Source organism: Pleuronectes platessa, chromosome 16 (genome assembly GCF_947347685.1).
Source record: "Pleuronectes platessa chromosome 16, fPlePla1.1, whole genome shotgun sequence".
Taxonomy (NCBI): Eukaryota; Metazoa; Chordata; class Actinopteri; order Pleuronectiformes; family Pleuronectidae; genus Pleuronectes; species Pleuronectes platessa.
This window is the reverse complement of record NC_070641.1, coordinates 21408122-21423745: the sequence shown is the minus strand read 5'-3', so window position 1 is coordinate 21423745 and position 15624 is coordinate 21408122. Positions and strand designations below refer to the sequence as shown.

The window sequence follows — 15624 nt, the reverse complement described above, 5'->3', positions numbered from 1 at the left end:
TCGAAGCCCGACAACACGGGAGAACATTTTCGGGCAGGCTCACAGCGCGTGCTGACGTCACAGGCTCTTAACGGGTAGGGAGCGTTCGCGTGCTCGCGTCCGGGAAGCGTGGGCGTGCCCGCGAGGACGGGGGTTCCTCCAACAAAGCGCATCAGGTTCAGTTTCATTAATTTATAAAAAAAACACTTTTGCCCCAAAACTGCCTTTCTATTTTCACATTGTTTTGATTATTTTTTATTTTTCTAGTTTTATATTATAGGTTTGATCTTTTTACATCTGCTGAACCATAATTTACAGGCCTCGTAGAGCTTCAGTTACTATATGATTTTACTCATCTTATATCTGTATCGTCAATATCAAAATTAGCACATACTTCTTTACAGTGACAGCTAGACTTTCATCTCACTGGAATAAGACTTATTCTTAACTTATCCTTGACTCTTTATTATTCTTATGCTCTTGTATCTATCTTTCTATCTATCTATCTATCTATCTATCTATCTATCTATCTATCTATCTATCTATCTATCTATCTATCTGTCTGTCTGTCTGTCTGTCTGTCTGTCTGTCTGTCTGTCTATTTATCTACAGACAATGCAACAGGACAGTGGTGGAGGATGCCAACAGTTTGCTTAAATGAAAAGAACACATTCACTTTTCTACTTTACTAAAAGTAAGTAAGCACTGGCTTTTAAATACAAGTATTCAAAATGAAATAACCTTTCCTCCCGTTGAAACAGTCTACTACACCAACTGTGCTCACTGTATATCTAGTTTGATACAAGAATAATACAAACTCTGTCATATTGCTGCAGAATGCTGCATCTGACGCTGACGATAACAGATAAGAATAGCCATTTGTGTCTGTCTACCCCCAATCAGCTTCCTCCAACGTCATTAAATTGACATTAAAGTACTTTAATGTGAGAGCGTGAAATACTTTTTTTTATTCTCCCACGATCAATGAATTCCTCTTTTGTTGGGCCCTCATCAATAATATCTTTGTTCAAAAGAGTGTGTTGTTGTTTTTTCACTTGAAACATTCACTGGAGGAGCGTTGCAGACATCATCCATGAAGCAGCAACTTCATGGAGGTTGAAGCCTCCTAAAAGCACTTGAATGCAACATAATGATAACTTAACACAGTATGGATTTGCAGATATGAGCTTTAAATAGTGGCTGAGTGGAAATTGGAGTAACTACATTACTCACTAACATGATGTGCTCTAAAAACTATAAATCAATAGCGCACAGTGGGTGAAAGCACTGGTACCCTCCGCAGACGGCTGGGGGAGAGCTGGGTGGACAGGGATAATAGTTGGAGGGATTTGGTTCTTTAGCAGCACTGGGTTTAGCTGCATGGCTGCAGTATTAGCTGCTGGAACAATGGACTCTCTCACCAGCCTGTTTACAGGGCACACTAAATCCACATAAGCAGTGAAACGGCTTGCAGGACACCAGGCGAGGCTGGTAAACACACACTTTCCTCTCATAAACAGAAACATGCAGTTTTTAACCTGCATATCAGGTTTTAGTCAGTTGATCTGTCTGGAGTCTGGAAGTGACAGTGATGTTAAACCAATTATCCTTTTGTTCTAGCCCCTCCCTCCTCTATTACTACTTCTGTTTAATTCCCTCATGTGTTTTTATGTGTTTGTGTGTTCAACTATTTCAACACTCCACAGGTGGCAGAAACATCAGACGCACACAAACCAACACACACAAATTAGTTTATCCCTCATGTACAGCTGTTAGTGGGATTATGGGTGTGTACTGTATATGTGCACACGTGTGTTTGTAAGTGTGTGGTGAGGAGCCCCTGAGCAGCTGAGTGTGTTCACGGCTACTTGGATCATTTTGCTCATAGAGACAAACTTGGTCTGGGATCACAGACACAGACACAAACACAGACACACACACACACACACATACACACACACACAAGCACACAGCAAAATATGGTCAAACTCAATCATTAACTTTTGATGCTGATGCTACGTGTGTGTGTGTGTGTGTGTGTGTGTGTGTGTGTGTGTGTGTGTCTGTCTGTCTGTCTAAGAACAACAGCTGCTTCAGTTCTATGGAATTTACATTCTGGACAAGCTTTTTGATGAGTTATTATTTACTTGTAACGGAGTATGTTTAAATAGTTTAATAGTAATAAACGATCTGAGGACTTCCTCCACCACTGTGAGTCAGTGATTTAAAAAAGTCATGTTTCTGTGAAGAGGAAGTTCAACAGAACTCAACTCAGCTCGGCCTCAGAAATCGGTTCATCCATCCTCCAGTCCACAGTCCTGATTCGATCATGTTTGTAATACTTGGTTAGAGAAATATTCAGATTTATTCTACAGCAGATGTGGTTCTGGGCACCATAGAGCACTAGACATCTAGACAAAATACCCCCACTCCTGGTCCATGTGTCATTGGTTTTAATTTAAACTAGGGCTACGTTGTAGCACTTGCGGGCCCGAGCACCCGCACGTTGAAGCCTGTTGCGGTCGGTGGAGAGAGCGATCGATGACCAAGCGCACATCATCGATCGAGCATGCACTTCTCCACGTTAAATGCGTTTTGCGCTCTGCGGCAGTAGGTTTGCCAGTAGGTGGCGCCATCACTATTATTACGCACAGACATATATATCTGTTCATGTAGCCGCTCTGATGTAGCGTGAGCAGTTTCGTGTCAATTGGAAAATTTTACCACAATGTAATTTTCACACTGATCAGTAGGTGGCGCTATGACCGTGAACTAATGTTTATATATGGAGCTGTTCAGATCAGGATTGCGATCATAGGTCAGAAGTTTGGAGCCGGTTGGATAAGGCAGTGTGGATTAACAAAGTACTTCCTGTTTCATGGATAATCAGTAGGTGGCGCTATGACACTGAGGAAATATTGACACATAGAGCTGTTCAGGCTTGTACTCTTATCATGTGACAGAAGTTTGGTAGTGATAGGACAATGCACAGTGGACTTATGAAAACATCGTGTCCTTTGGCGAAGGAAAATCCTTCGCCGCACATCAATGTTTACACGGTTTGAGGAAACGTCACAATTCTGACCATGATCTAATGACTTGACTGATCTGATTTGAGCTGTATATTGTAAATCAGCCAGGAGCAGTTCATCAAAGTATAAAACATGTCACTTCCTGTAGCCACCAGGGGGCGCTGTAATTTCAAGTCATAATTTCTGTGTAGATGTCATCAGGATGGCACCCTTGTCTTACATGTCTAGTTTGGACTCGATTGGACAATGTATGTCCGAGATACAGAACCTCGTGTTTTGATGGCGTTTAATCAAACTCAAGACGCCACGCCACGGTCACACGGTGTGACGAAAGGTCAATCTCTTAATCACTTTTTATCTCCATCTTGTTGTGATGGCACTGATCTTAATTTGAAGTTAATCTGATGAAAGCCCTGGGACAAGTGCATCAAGTAAAAATGTGGAATATGGAAAAAAAATGGCCACTTAATCCAAAATGGCGGCCTCCCTGTTTGGTCAAGCATACCTATCCAAGATATTTTTTTGTTTGTTATGAAACGACACATGTCCCGATAGATTTGTATAAATGTCGGCCATCGTAGTGCCGGGGTTGCCCTATAGGGGGCGCTGGTCAGTTTTTTTGCCACGCCCATTTCTTAAAACCATATGAATATCTTCAGGGGGGGGCTGTTGTTACACACATGTAGTTTGAGAGAGATAGAATCATGAACACTGAAGTTACAGCAATTTCGTGTTTCACGGCGAGTTGATGAACTTTAATGCCACGCCATTCATATGGCGTTTGACGAAAAGTCACGGTAATCTTATGTCTTCATTGTCAATGTCTTGGGACCCATTTGATACAGTTTGACATGGTTGAGGTCAGTGGATGAGGAGAAATTCATCCAAGTGTAAGACAAGCAAAAAACAAGACATTTCCTGTTGCCACCAGGGGGCGCTGCGGTTTTAAGTCATCATTTATGCATAGATGTCATCAGGCGGGGACTATTGTCTTACATGTCTAGTTTGGACTTGATTGGAACATGTATGTCCGAGATACAGATGCCCGTGTTTTGATGGCGTGTAACCAATTTTTAACGCCATGCCACGGTCACACGGTGTGATAAAAAAAAAATCCCTCAATCATTTTTTATCTCCATCTTGTTGTGATGACACTCATCTGAATTTGAAGTTGATCTGATGAAAGCCCTGGGACAAGTACGTAAAAGTAAAAATGTGGGATATTGCCAAAATGGCCACTAAAAGCAAAATGGCGGACTTCCTGTTGCGTTTTTCATAATGCTCCATGAGACTTTTTTTCATGACTGGTCACGATACACCTATATCCAGATTTTGATGAAAATCCGTTATGTGGAAACCTAGGGGCTGGTTCCAGGGGGCGCTGTAGAGCCATTTTGCCACGCCCAATTCCAATTACTCCAGAATACTAAAATATCCGCAGACCTTGAATTTCCTGCAAAGTTTCATAACTTTTTGAGCATGTCTAGACCCTGAAAAAGCCCCCCAAAGGGAAATAATAATAACTAGGGCTACGTTGTAGCACTAACGGGCCCGAGCACAGGCAATTTCTATTCTGTTGCGGTCGGTGAAGAGAGAACGTTCAATGACCAAGCGCTCGTCTCTGCGTTGCATGCGTTTGTGCACTGCGGCAAGGATTATTGCTTCACTTCCTGTAGCCAGCAGGAGGCTCTATGAACTAGAGGTAAGTAACCTTGAAACCATACAACCAAACCTATTGCTTTAACTATCACCATATACTTACATGCCTCAAGGCTTTTTTAATATAAAATTGTTATAAAAGTTAGTTTATTTAACACGTCTAATGAACACATTGAAGCAAGTTAACTGCAGAGTCGTATGTTTGGCTGTGACTTTGTTTTATTTTAATAAGTTAATATCAATATGCTACATGTGTAAGTTGCATGTGATAATAACTATGTTTCACCATTATTCTGATACAGGCTGATATATTCACCATTACTATTTTCACATCGTTATTTAGTCTGTCAAGGAGTTGTAGAGTCAAGTAGACAGTATAGATAAGATTATAATGTCCACACATCAGTGTTGTAAACACTTCTCCAGTTAATTATATAATTATGTTTTCACACTGAGGGAAGTGGAGAGACTTGATGTGGACTGTTATCAACAGCTCTGTGGGAGATCATCACCTTGAATATTACAGATGAGGTAGAAAGACATTTTATCTATGTGTACAATGTTGTATTTCTTTCTCACGTTTTATCAAAAGCGATTTAAAGTATGTGCATTTAACCATTAGTATACAAACCCAGACCCCAGTACATCGGTTCTATCTGAAATATGTGGTGCTTCATACACAACACAAAACATTCATAACAGTGCGCTTCTGCTCCTCATTAATGCAGCTCCTGATGTCCTCAGCAGCAACATGGTGGAGATTTGCAGCTTCATGCTGGTCAACTGGAAGACAACTGATTAAGATTAAAAGATTAAGATTAAGATCCATTTATTCGTCCCAAACACATGCACAGACATGCAAAGGCACACTCATGCAGGTAGGGAAATTTAATCTCTGCTTTTTACCCATCTGGTGCAGGACACACAGAGCAGTGAGCGACCATGTACGGCGCTCACGGAGCAGATGTTGGGGGAGTGAGGTGCCTTGCTCAGGGGCACTAGAGAGGGTAGGGAGACTCTTGGATTTTTGGACAGATCAATCCAGGTTTGTCTTTTGTTGTCTCTCCGTGGAGTCGAACCGGAGACGAACCAGAGACCTTCTCTGCCCATAGTCCAAGTTTCTGCCCTCTTCACATCACTCCATACGTTGCTCCCTTAACTACAGATGGCCTGCGAATGTCATGGAGTTTTACAGTGAATTAGACAGTTTAGATATGATTTTAATCTCCACACATCAGTGTTGTAAACAGTTCTCAAATTAATTATATAGTTATGTTTTCACACTGAGAGAAGTGGAGAGACTTGATGTGGACTGTTATCAATAGCTCTGTGGGAGATTATCACCTTGAATATTACAGATGAGGTAGAAAGACATTTTATCTATTTTTACAATGTTGTATTTCTTTCAGTACTTTTATCAAAAGCGACTTAAAATATGTGCATTTAACCATTAGGATACAAACCCAGACCACAGTACAACGGTTCTATCTGAAATCTGTTGTGCTTCATACACAACTCAAAACATTCTTTAACAGTGCGTTTCTTCTCTTCATAGATGAGGAACTGCAGCACCTGACGTCGTCAGCAGCAACATGGTGGTCAACACGTGGACGACTGCATCATCATCAGAAGCTACACAACACTTCTAAATTCCTCCCTTAAATAAAGATGGCCTGCAACTGTTTGGTGGTGGCAGTCATTGCTAAGTGGCATGGATAAGAATTCATTTCTATCTTCATTATGGTTGGTTAAAATAATAAAAACTTATAACAACAATGTGTATCTTTTGCTTTCTGATTTGATACACTTTAGATAAGAACCCAGTGTTTAATATTTCTGCTTTGCCATAAGAGACAAAACATCGTCAATTGGTCATCACAGCTGTGTCCTTCAGGCTCGTCCGTCCCTAATAAAATGAGAGGAAACATAAAAATAATCAGATCATAATCATTTCATCTTAGGAAATAGGTAGTGTACATCATTTTCAAATTCTCTATGAACTCTGTCTGTTCTAGTAAAGTTACAAGGCTATAATGTATTTATATTTAACAAAATAATTCAGGGAAGTCTGCCTGAGATTAACGATGTAAACACTAGTAGACACGGTTATTTTTCACTGTAACACGTGACAGGACATCAACACCGTGACTCTGAATAAAGAGCCTTAGGATACGTAGTGCTCCTTTGCACAGCTGCTCTTACAATGTGTAGCAAGTGCTAAATCTCCATTAGTGTAATAGTAATGAAAATCACCCTTCACATAATTGAACATATATTTTCCATGTGAACCGCTTTAACACAGTTCAATTCCGGAGCAAAATATAACTTATACAGTATTTATTAGAGCTAGTATTAGTAAACAGATCAAACAAATAGCAGTACAACACATCACACGTGCACCAGCATGCAGTCTCACTGTCGCTATGGAATTGTTCTTAGAGTGTGTGCCGCGCACTGTACTCTGCACAGTCAGTCCACAGTGTCTCTTTTGCTTATCATCACAGTCAGTCAGAAGTGTCCGTTTCACTTACGTAGCAGTTGAGAGATGCTTTGTTGGAGCTAGCAGGAGCTAGCTAATAGCCAGTGCTGATGTTGAGAAAGGCAGCGGCAGAGTTCACACAGGAAGAAACACGAGGGGAGAGGGGAAAAGAGCGTGGAGACACTCTAACCTGCTGAGCGAACAACGTCCACAGTAACTCCGACGCCGTCCTCTCATCCAGATTCGCCAACCGTCCTCCGGTTCCCCGTGACCCACAGCTCCGCAGCTTGTCACGCTGTAACTTTTTTCAAAGTCTTATGATGCGTTCACTTGCAGCTGTGTTCAATTGAGTTTCGTTTTTCATGTCGAGATGATGACCTCAGCTGCCAAGCAGTTAATCATCATGATGAAAAGTCACAGCAATCTTATGCCTACACTCTCAATATCTTGAGACCCATTTCACACAGTTTGAAATGGTTTCGCAAAGTGGCTGAATAAAAATAGCTCCAGGTGTGAGTTGACCAAAACAATGCGGTTTAATGATGCGTTCATGGTAACTCCGTTAAAATGAATGCCGTGTTTTAATGTTATTCATCAAACTTTAAGGGCACGCCACGGTCAGACGGTGTGGCGAAAAGTTGTTTTTTTGATAACTTTACATCTTCATGTTGTCTTGAGGAGACTCATGTAATTTTTAAGTTGACCTGATGAAGGCCCTACGACAAGTAAATCAAAGTGTAAGACGTATAAAAAAAAAACATTTCCTGTTGCCACCAGGGGACGCTGTGATTTTAAGTCACGATTTCTGTACCGATGTCTTCAGGTCGCGACTCTTGTCTTATGTGTATAGTTTGGACTCGATTGGACAAAATATGTCCAAGATACAGGAGCCCGTGTTTTGATGGCGTTTAATCAAACTTTGAGGCCACACCACGGTCAGACGGTTTTGCTAAAACTTAATCCTTCAATAACTTTAGATCTCCATTTTGTTGTGATGACGATCGTCTAAATTGTAAGTTGATTTGATGAAAGCTGTAGGAGGAGTACTTAAAAGAAAAAATATCGAATATGACCAAAATGGCCACTAAAGTCAAACTGGCGGGCTTCCTGTTGCGTTATTCATAATGCACTTATGGACTTTTTTGTGTATCTAGTCATGATACACAATAGTCTTTGTTTTTTTTGAGGATCGGTGAATGCTAAATGAGGGGCTTTTCTGTAGGTGGCGCTATTGAGCGGTTTTGACACACCCGTTCCCAAATACTTCAGAATACGTAAACTTGCGCACATTTCTAATTTACTGTACACTTTAGAAACTTTTTGAGCACGTTAAAGCCCTCAAAAAGCCAATTCACTGAGCGAATAAAAATAATAATAATAATAATCTTTTCAATTTCAATAGGTCCTCTCACCGATTTCGGTGCTCGGGCCCTAATAACAAGATATTTTTTTGTTTGTTATGAAACGACACATGTCCCGATAGATTTGTATAAATGTCGGCCATCGTAGTGCCGGGGTTGCCCTATAGGGGGCGCTGGTCAGTTTTTTTGCCACGCCCATTTCTTAAAACCATATGAATATCTTCAGGGGGGGGCTGTTGTTACACACATGTAGTTTGAGAGAGATAGAATCATGAACACTGAAGTTACAGCAATTTCGTGTTTCACGGCGAGTTGATGAACTTTAATGCCACGCCATTCATATGGCGTTTGACGAAAAGTCACGGTAATCTTATGTCTTCATTGTCAATGTCTTGGGACCCATTTGATACAGTTTGACATGGTTGAGGTCAGTGGATGAGGAGAAATTCATCCAAGTGTAAGACAAGCAAAAAACAAGACATTTCCTGTTGCCACCAGGGGGCGCTGCGGTTTTTAGTCATCATTTATGCATAGATGTCATCAGGCGGGGACTATTGTCTTACATGTCTAGTTTGGACTTGATTGGAACATGTATGTCCGAGATACAGATGCCCGTGTTTTGATGGCGTGTAACCAATTTTTAACGCCATGCCACGGTCACACGGTGTGATAAAAAAAAAATCCCTCAATCATTTTTTATCTCCATCTTGTTGTGATGACACTCATCTGAATTTGAAGTTGATCTGATGAAAGCCCTGGGACAAGTACGTAAAAGTAAAAATTTGGGATATTGCCAAAATGGCCACTAAAAGCAAAATGGCGGACTTCCTGTTGCGTTTTTCATAATGCTCCATGAGACTTTTTTTCATGACTGGTCACGATACACCTATATCCAGATTTTGATGAAAATCCGTTATGTGGAAACCTAGGGGCTGGTTCCAGGGGGCGCTGTAGAGCCATTTTGCCACGCCCAATTCCAATTACTCCAGAATACTAAAATATCCGCAGACCTTGAATTTCTTGCAAAGTTTCATAACTTTTTGAGCATGTCTAGACCCTGAAAAAGCCCCCCAAAGGGAAATAATAATAATAATAATAATAATAAAAATCCTTACAGATTCAATAGGGCCTCTCACCATTCGGTGCTCGGGCCCTAATAATAAAAATCCTTACAGATTCAATAGGGCCTCTCACCATTCGGTGCTCGGGCCCTAAATATATCTGTTCAAGTAGCCGCTCTGATGTAGCGTGAGCAATTTTGTGTCAATTGGACAATTTTACCACAATGTAATTTTCACACTGATCAGTAGGTGGCGCTATGACCCTAAACTAATGTTTATATATGGAGCTGTTCAGATCAGGATTGTGATCATAGGTCAGAAGTTTGGAGCCGGTTGGATAAGGCAGTTTGGATTAACAAAGTACTTCCTGTTTCATGGATAATCAGTAGGTGGCGCTATGACACTGAGGAAATATTGACACATAGAGCTGTTCAGGCTTGTACTCTTATCATGTGACAGAAGTTTGGTAGTGATAGGACAATGCACAGTGGAATTATGAAAACATCGTGTCCTTTGGCGAAGGATGATCCTTCGCCGCACCTCAATGTTTAAATGGTTTGAGGAAATGTCACAATTCTGACCTTGATTCAATGACTTGACTGAGCTCATTTGAGCTGTATATCTTAAAGCAGCCAGGAGCAGTACATCAAAGAATAAAACATGTCAATTCATGTTGCCACCAGGGGGCGCTGTGATTTCAAGTCATAATTTCTGTGTAGATGTCATCAGGCCGAAACTCTTGTCTTACATGTCTAGTTTGGACTTGATTGGACCATGTATGTTCGAGATACAGATGCTCGTATTTTGATGGCGTGTAACCAAACTTTAATGCCACGCCACGGTCACACGGTGTGAAGGGAAAAAAATCCCTTAATCAGTCTTTATCTCAATCTTGTTGTGATGACACTCATCTGAATTTGAAGTTGATCTGATGAAAGCTCTACGACAAGTAAATCAAAGTAAAAATGTGGAATAGGGCTAAAATGGCCACTAAATCCAAAATGGTGGGCTTCCTGTTTAGTCTAGTATATCTATCCAAGAGACTTATTTGTTTGTTATGAAAAGACACATGCCCAAATCGATTTTTGTACATGTCGGCCAATCTTAGTGCCGGGGCTGCCCGTTAGGGGGCGCTAGTCAGTTATTTTGCCACGCCCATTCCTTAAAACCATATGAAAATCTTCAGGGGGGGGATGTTGTTGCACACATGTAGTTTGAGTGAGATAGAACCATGAACACTGAAGTTAAAGCAATTTCGTGCTTCACGGCGAGGTGATGAACTTTGATGCAACGCCATTAATATGGCGTTTGACGAAAAGTCACAGTTATCTTATGCCTTCATTATCAATGTCTTGAGACCCATTTGATACAGTTTGACATGGTTGAGATCAGTGGATGAGGAGGAATACATCCAAGTGTAAGACAAGCAAAAAGCAAGACATTTCCTAGTGCCACCAGGGGGCGCTGTGATTTTAAGTCATTATTTCTGTGTAGATGTCATCAGGCCGGGACTCTTCTCTTACATGTCTAGTTTGGACTTGATTGGACCATGTATGTTCGAGATACAGATGCCCGTGTTTTGATGGCGTGGAACCAAACTTTGACGACACGCCACGGTCACACGAAGTGCCGGAAAAAAATTCCGTTGATCATTTTTTTTCTCAATCTTGTTGTGATGACACGCGTCTAATTTTTAAGTTGATCTGATGAAAGCTCTACGACAAGTACATTAAAGTAAAAATGTGGAATTTGGCCAAAATGGCCACTAAATCAAAAATGGCGGGCTTCCTGTTGCGTTTTTCATAATGCTCCAAGAGACTTATTTCTATGATTATTCACGTTACACCAGTGTCTAGATTTTGGTGAAAATCGCTTATGTGGAAACCTAAGGGCTGGTTCCAGGGGGCGCTGTTGAGCCGTTTTGCCACGCCCATTTCCAAATACTCCAGATTACGTAAATTTTCACCACTCTCTAATTTATTGGAAAGTTTAAAAACTTTTTGAGCACGTTGAAGCCCTCAAAAAGCCAATTCATTGTTCGGAGAATAATAAGAACTAGGGCTACGTTGTAGCACTTGCGGGCCCGAGCACCCGCACGTTGAAGCCTGTTGCGGTCGGTGGAGAGAGCGATCGATGACCAAGCGCACATCATCGATCGAGCATGCACTTCTCCACGTTGCATGCGTTTTGCGCTCTGCGGCAGTAGGTTTGCCAGTAGGTGGCGCCATCACTATTATTACGCACAGACATATAGATCTCTTCATGTAGGCGCTCTGATGTAGCGTGAGCAATTTTGTGTCAATTGGACAATGTTAACACAACTGAATTTTCACACTGATCAGTAGGTGGCGCTATGACCCTGAACTAATATTTATATGTGGAGCTGTTCAGATCAGTATTGTGATCATAGGTCAGTAGTTTGGAGCCGGTTGGATAATGCAGAGTGGATTAACAAAGTACTTCCTGTTTCCTGGCGAATCAGTAGGTGGCGCTATGACACTGAGGAAATATTGACACATAGAGCTGTTCAGGCTTGTACTCTTATCATGTGACAGAAGTTTGGTAGTGATAAGACAATGCACAGTGGACTTATGAAAACATCGTGTCCTTTGGCGAAGGATGATCCTTCGCCAAACATCAATGTTTACATGGTTTGAGGAAATGTCACAATTCTGACCTTGATTCAATGACTTGACTGAGCTCATTTGAGCTGTATATCTTAAAGCAGCCAGGAGCAGTTCATCAAAGTATAAAACATGTCACTTCCTGTAGCCACCAGGGGGCGCTGTGATTTCAAGTCATAATTTCTGTGTAGATGTCATCAAGCCGGAACTCTTGTCTTGCATGTCTAGTTTGGACTTGATTGGACCATGTATGTTCAAGATACAGATGCTCGTGTTTTGATGGCGTTTAATCAAACTCAAGACGCCACGCCACGGTCACACGGTGTGACGAAAGGTCAATCTCTTAATCACTTTTTATCTCCATCTTGTTGTGATGGCACTGATCTTAATTTGAAGTTAATCTGATGAAAGCCCTGGGACAAGTGCATCAAGTAAAAATGTGGAATATGGAAAAAAAATGGCCACTTAATCCAAAATGGCGGCCTCCCTGTTTGGTCAAGCATACCTATCCAAGATATTTTTTTGTTTGTTATGAAACGACACATGTCCCGATAGATTTGTATAAATGTCGGCCATCGTAGTGCCGGGGTTGCCCTATAGGGGGCGCTGGTCAGTTTTTTTGCCACGCCCATTTCTTAAAACCATATGAATATCTTCAGGGGGGGGGCTGTTGTTACACACATGTAGTTTGAGAGAGATAGAATCATGAACACTGAAGTTACAGCAATTTCGTGTTTCACGGCGAGTTGATGAACTTTAATGCCACGCCATTCATATGGCGTTTGACGAAAAGTCACGGTAATCTTATGTCTTCATTGTCAATGTCTTGGGACCCATTTGATACAGTTTGACATGGTTGAGGTCAGTGGATGAGGAGAAATTCATCCAAGTGTAAGACAAGCAAAAAACAAGACATTTCCTGTTGCCACCAGGGGGCGCTGCGGTTTTAAGTCATCATTTATGCATAGATGTCATCAGGCGGGGACTATTGTCTTACATGTCTAGTTTGGACTTGATTGGAACATGTATGTCCGAGATACAGATGCCCGTGTTTTGATGGCGTGTAACCAATTTTTAACGCCATGCCACGGTCACACGGTGTGATAAAAAAAAAATCCCTCAATCATTTTTTATCTCCATCTTGTTGTGATGACACTCATCTGAATTTGAAGTTGATCTGATGAAAGCCCTGGGACAAGTACGTAAAAGTAAAAATGTGGGATATTGCCAAAATGGCCACTAAAAGCAAAATGGCGGACTTCCTGTTGCGTTTTTCATAATGCTCCATGAGACTTTTTTTCATGACTGGTCACGATACACCTATATCCAGATTTTGATGAAAATCCGTTATGTGGAAACCTAGGGGCTGGTTCCAGGGGGCGCTGTAGAGCCATTTTGCCACGCCCAATTCCAATTACTCCAGAATACTAAAATATCCGCAGACCTTGAATTTCCTGCAAAGTTTCATAACTTTTTGAGCATGTCTAGACCCTGAAAAAGCCCCCCAAAGGGAAATAATAATAATAATAATAATAAAAATCCTTACAGATTCAATAGGGCCTCTCACCATTCGGTGCTCGGGCCCTAACTAGGGCTACGTTGTAGCACTTGCGGGCCCGAGCACCCGCACGTTGAAGCCTGTTGCGGTCGGTGGAGAGAGCGATCGATGACCAAGCGCACATCATCGATCGAGCATGCACTTCTCCACGTTGCATGCGTTTTGCGCTCTGCGGCAGTAGGTTTGCCAGTAGGTGGCGCCATCACTATTATTACACACAGACTTATAGATCTGTTCAAGTAGCCGCTCTGATGTAGCGTGAGCAGTTTCGTGTCAATTGGAAAATTTTACCACAATGTAATTTTCACACTGATCAGTAGGTGGCGCTATGACCGTGAACTAATGTTTATATATGGAGCTGTTCAGATCAGGATTGTGATCATAGGTCAGAAGTTTGGAGCAGGTTGGATAAGGCAGTGTGGATTAACAAAGTACTTCCTGTTTCATGGATAATCAGTAGGTGGCGCTATGACACTGAGGAAATATTGACACATAGAGCTGTTCAGGCTTGTACTCTTATCATGTGACAGAAGTTTGGTAGTGATAGGACAATGCACAGTGGACTTATGAAAACATCGTGTCCTTTGGCGAAGGATGATCCTTCGCCGCACCTCAATGTTTAAATGGTTTGAGGAAATGTCACAATTCTGACCTTGATTCAATGACTTGACTGAGCTCATTTGAGCTGTATATCTTAAAGCAGCCAGGAGCAGTTCATCAAAGAATAAAACATGTCAATTCATGTTGCCACCAGGGGGCGCTGTGATTTCAATTCATAATTTCTATGTAGATGTCATCAGGCCGAAACTCTTGTCTTACATGTCTAGTTTGGACTTGATTGGACCATGTATGTTCGAGATACAGATGCTCGTGTTTTGATGGCGTGTAACCAAACTTTAACCCCATGCCACGGTCACACGGTGTGAAGGGAAAGAAATCCCTTAATCAGTTTTTATCTCAATCTTGTTGTGATGACACTCATCTGAATTTGAAGTTTATCTGATGAAAGCTCTACGACAAGTAAATCAAAGTAAAAATGTGGAATAGGGCTAAAATGGCCACTAAATCCAAAATGGCGGGCTTCCTGTTTAGTCTAGCATATCTATCCAAGAGACTTATTTGTTTGTTATGAAAAGACACATGCCCAAATCGATTTTTGTACATGTCGGCCAATCGTAGTGCCGGGGCTGCCCGTTAGGGGGCGCTAGTCAGTTATTTTGCCACGCCCATTCCTTAAAACCATATGAAAATCTTCAGGGGGGGGGATGTTGTTGCACACATTTAGTTTGAGTGAGATAGAGCCATGAACACTGAAGTTAGAGCAATTTCGTGTTTCGCGGCGAGTTGATGAACTTTGATGCCACGCCATTAATATGGCGTTTGACGAAAAGGCACAGTTATCTTATGCCTTCATTATCAATGTCTTGAGACCCATTTGATACAGTTTGACATGGTTGAGGTCAGTGGATGAGGAGGAATACATCCAAGTGTAAGACAAGCAAAAAACAATACATTTCCTGGTGCCACCAGGGGGCGCTGTGATTTTAAGTCATTATTTCTGTGTAGATGTCATCAGGCCGGGACTCTTCTCTTACATGTCTAGTTTGGACTTGATTGGACCATGTATGTTCGAGATACAGATGCTCGTGTTTTGATGGCGTGGAACCAAACTTTGACGACACGCCACGGTCACACGAAGTGACGGAAAAAAATTCCGTTGATCATTTTTTTTCTCAATCTTGTTGTGATGACACGCGTCTAATTTTTAAGTTGATCTGATGAAAGCTCTACGACAAGTACATTAAACTAAAAATGTGGAATTTGGCCAAAATGGCCACTAAATCCAAAATGGCGGGCTTCCTGTTGCGTTT

General features: G+C 41.6%; 1 pseudogene; it reads left to right on the top strand.

Moving 5' to 3' along the window:
• Window positions 1–588: 588 nt before the first annotated feature.
• The window catches only part of LOC128459127 (myosin-16-like), a 33600-nt pseudogene continuing 18564 nt past the window's right edge, over window positions 589–15624 (top strand).